Here is a 4,968-nt window from a genome sequence, read left to right as displayed (position 1 = left end):
TTGAAAAGGATTAGACAACAGTAACTCTAACATGTTGGGATGGAGGGGACAGGAAAAAGGCTATTTCTTTAATGAAAGCTTGGGCAGTCTGTTAGTGCTCAGAGGGTGTGATGTGGATGACGTTCAGCTACAACCACACCAGATATTAGCCCAATATCTGTAAAAGTTATACCTATTTTTGTGTTAGCTTAGATTGCTTAGCTGCGGAGGGCATATTGAACTGGATTGACTCCAAAGAAAATACTAGAATGTCTTTTAGAAGAAAAAAAAAGATAATCTGCTTATTCATGTTTAGTAACAAAATCCTGCGAGCAAACATTTAAAAACCCGCTCCTCTATAAGTATATACATTATATGTACACTATCTCACAGTGAATGTCACAAATCTGCTGACATCTTCCTATGTGGGTGGCAAAGGCAGAGAAAAGACTGTGAAGATAATATTCAACTTCTAGCACAAAACCTCCCCACCGAGCTTGAAACGTGTTGCTGACTGCTCAGATCTCACAACATTTTCTCTTCTGTGAGACAGCACAGGACCGGACCAGAATGAATAAAGGATTGCAGACAAAATTAGCGGGGCTTTATAAATTGAGAACTGTCAGTTTAGTCACCTAAGGTGTTAATTTGCCTTATTGGAAAGAGTAAAAGCTCTGTACACTTTTCTAGACAAACTCCATTTAAGCTGAACCTGATGTTCAGTTTGTTAGGAATTAAAAATGTTGGCTACAAATATGGTTTCAATTTCCTTTTTTGTCTTTTTTTATGTTTTAGTTCTGCATTGTACAGCTGTGCAGGGTCACTTGTTGCAGAACATAAAAGAGCATAGCTTGATAGGAAGGAATTACATAAATTAAATCTACAGTAGACTAATGACATTTCATGACACACGGCAAAAACAAGGTCAATGAGATTTTATCCAGCCAATGGGAATGCTAGAATTAAATGGTCCAGAGGGAAAAAAATATATTTTGCTTGTTTTTCTCTTTCTGCATTTATATTGTGAACTATAATTGTGTGCAGTAGGCATGTCTTGTATCTAGTACAACATGAACGGCTTGCGAGGTCAAGCGAGGCCAAACCCAAAGTGGATTGCTGCTGCCTTGAAACAAATCCAGCCTAAACAGTTTCATAACGGTTCATGTAAATGCTGGTTAAAATTCTTTATGCTGCTGTCAGTTTCACATTACATGGTTATTTCAGCAGAAATCTTATAATATTCCTGAAGAAAGTGCTCCAATTTGCACCAAGAGTGCTACACCTAGTCATTAGCTCATCAGTCCAGTCAGAGTTACACTTTGTTTGCTGCTCGTTGCTTTGGAAAGCTACGAGCAGCAACAAGTTTATTGATCATAACCTTTCAACAGAACCAAACTTCCACAGATAATGAACTATAATTTCTAAACATTGTGTTGAATCATTTGTGCAGTGATTGTAATTACAGGAAACAGGTTATTGATGACACGACTGAGACTGCACCGCAATTTCTGCTGTAACATAATAAACTGTAACAATTTAAAATTTATCACCAACTGTATTGATTACCACACATTATGACCCCAGTAATTTAACCTTTAATGTTGTTGGATTTCAATCACAATGCTGCTTGTTTCCAGTAAACAGATAGGACAACTGTCCACTGGCGTCTATGATGACTGAGGTCGCATTCGCCATCCAATCTGAGCACTAATGGCACAGCTATATTCAGAGTTGCCTCTGTGAGTTTAGGTATATGCATTATTCTGACAGATCATCAAAGTCCTGAAGTCACTCGGGCCTAAATTTGGCACTGTGCTTCCAGTCAAAAATCAAAGCACTCCAGGAAAGATTTGGGGCGTTTTCTGTGATTGCTGTCCTTCCTTGAGGTTTTCTCATATCTACAAAGAAACCTTTCATTTCAGATTACTCACTTTAGCTCGTCAGCCAAAAGCAGAATGTGTGTTGGTTGTTCCAATCATCATTTTATTTTGGACACTTTTATTGCTGCAGAAAATGTCTGTGTCTGGAATAGCTCCAATCACTGATGCTCTTACATCCTCTTGTAAAACGTCTTGGTACAACTGTCAATTTGACATTACCTTCAGAGGTGAAAAGAGGCTTTTGTGTTAGTATATGGGGACTTTTTTTAGCTTCAAACATAGTCTAGTTGTGTTTGTGATACTCCTTTAATGTTTCTTTTAAGGTTCTGTAAATGTGGCAACGATGGCCCTCTTGTTCACACGAAATATTTCTTGAGAAAAATAAAAAAGGGCTTTTTTTGTTGTTTTTTAATTTAATTTTTTTGTTAAAAAGATATGACTTACTTGAAAAATCCAAAAAGGAGAAGATCAATGCTTTTTGAATGCCCTAGTGCCAGATGGTGATTACTCTATACACTGTGATTACTGCACATCTATTCAGCACCTATAGCAAGCGTATATAAATTTGGCACACGCCTGCTTGTGCACACATACATAAACTACTGCTCAGCGCAGAATCTAAGAAATTCAACACCATCTGCTGCACAATCCATGAGTGAAATTCATTGCCATGATGACATCTTGCAGCCACAACTGCCTGGGGAAAAAAGAAAGGATTTTTGCTCATCTATCCTTTCACCAGACTGACATAAATGTCACTGGATGCTAAGACTGTCACCAGCGTCATCAGAGAAAGTGACAGTTCCATCAACATGTGTCACACATGGGTTTTGATTGCCATTATCGTTTTAAAAAGTACTCTAGTTTTCAGGTGGCGCTTTGAAGCAAGAGGAAAAAAATCACCGGAGAAAGGTTACATTTTCTTCTAAGTTTGATGACAGAGGAAATGGTAAAAGGTTATTGACTATTAGATTTGCTTTCGAATGATTATTAGGCTGTACATAGGAGCTGATGACAGAGGGAACTCAAAATAGATGGGTCTCTTGTGTAAAGGTCATCATCACTGTTTCAGTTTTTCATTCTGAAGTTCATCTTTGGCACTCCAACAGCTACCAACACTGCACGTTTGAAAATGTGATAATTAGTAGGGTTTGGAGCAAGGAGGTTCATAATTATGTCCACTCACATTCCACATTTTGTGTTTAACTGGGAATTTACATCATAATGCCAACATGTGTTCCCATGCAGAAAAAGGGGTGTCATTGTGGCAACAACATGCTGGAAAGCAGGTGCAATATTCTTGATTTCACTCATGATCACCTTGGCTTTTTAATAGTGGAAACTGCTTCAGCCAGATAACCACAGTCCTTTTAGATTAAATGTGACTATGTTATAGACATATTTGTGTTTGCTGAGCTTTATCAGCTGTGGTGGCCATCTTGATTTGGATTGATTCTAATAGTTAATTGATTGTAGACATACATCCAAAGACTATTTGGACTAAAGTTTCATTCAAATCTGTTAAGTGGTTCATGAGATATTTTGCTAACAGACAGAGTTGGCTCCAAAAACCTAATGGCAAAATTTTAGTTAAAGATGTTGGACAAGTTGTTAACAATCAGAATATGTATTGGGCATCAGTCTCAGCTACTACTATGCTAAATTTTAGGTCAATATCTATAAAATTGATAGTGATATAGCTATTTCTTGCTCTTTTTAAGGTTAGCTGATTATGGCACCCATCTTGAATTGCGATGATTCAACAAGCTGTTGTAGATGTAACATTCTAACATTGCTGTTTACTAAACAGGTGCTGGTTACCTGTGTACTAAACCTAAACAGGTAACTGTGATATCTTCAACTGAAGCCAGATTTTGTGCTAACCTTTTTTTCTCCAAGGCATAATGAAAATAAAAAGTCAAGGCTTGAAAAATGTTACCCAATGTAACCTGGGAATTCTGGAGCTCTAAACTCAAAGTGAAACCCTGGCTGGACAGAGTACATGCGAGAGAGAGAGACAGAAAAAGAAAAGAGGCACATGGAGAGGGGACAGCTGAGAGAATAGTAGGAAGGTTCTCAGACAGATGAGAAAAGTTTCCCCACTGAAATAAGAGGACAGAGCGAGGTATAATAGAGAAGTGCAGATAGAGGAGTGTGGGGTGGTGGCGGTGTGGGGGGGCAGATGTGGTGGTAACAGATAGAGAATACAAACATGGTCTCCCACTGGCTGTGTGTCTCTTTGTGATAGCAGAGCAGAAGCACGAGGGTGCAAGCACACAAGAGACAGCCAAAGGATAGACTCCCCTTTCAAAGAAGAGTAATGGGAATAACTCTTTAATTTTTTAAGCTATCTAAAGCCTCAAAGATTAAATGTTTACTCCCAGCTTCTGTAGGAGCAGCGAAATTCAATCCGTGCTTTCTAAAGAACAACTAATTACTTCCACCTCAAAGGAAAGATGTGCAACGAGTGTGATTTTATTTTATTTTATTTTATTTATTTAGTTCCTCAACACAAGTGTATGACCAGATTTCTAAATGTGTATGCTCAGGCATGTATTAGACCATCTTTAAACACGTCTCTGTGAGGAGGCCAGTGTAGATTATGACAAGGGTTGGAACTGAGAGCTTTGACTGGCTGGGCAGCTGGCAAAGCTTTAAAACCTCTACAGGTGCCTGGGCAGCTGCCTTTGTGTATGTATATGAGTGTGTGTGTGTGTGTGCGTGAGTGTGGGGGGGTGCGTGTTTGCGTGTGTGTGTGTAAGAGATAGCAGAATGTGAGGCAGCATGCATTTCCTGTATTACAATGAGATTGCAGCAGGAGGTCTGTGGCGAGTCATGCTCACATATTCAGCTGTCTGCGCGCTCACTTTTTCATCATAATGCAGACTAATGTGGTAATAAAAGCAAGCGCATCTCAGGAAAAACAAAGTTAGGGGCCCTGTTTACACACGAACAATCTCCTGGATACTGTAGAGATTTTCAGATGTTGACTAGGGAAAAGTTACACGTTTAAACGTCAATGGTGTCATCCTCGAATCCGCTGTAGTTTCAATGCCAGGTCACTAGATGGAGCTGTGATTTTTGTATTTCAGTTTGAAGACAGTTACAT

The sequence above is a fragment of the Kryptolebias marmoratus genome, linkage group LG5 (assembly GCF_001649575.2).
Source record: "Kryptolebias marmoratus isolate JLee-2015 linkage group LG5, ASM164957v2, whole genome shotgun sequence".
Classification (NCBI taxonomy): domain Eukaryota; kingdom Metazoa; phylum Chordata; class Actinopteri; order Cyprinodontiformes; family Rivulidae; genus Kryptolebias; species Kryptolebias marmoratus.
The sequence above is the reverse complement of the archived record's forward strand: the minus strand, read 5'-3'. Positions refer to the sequence as shown.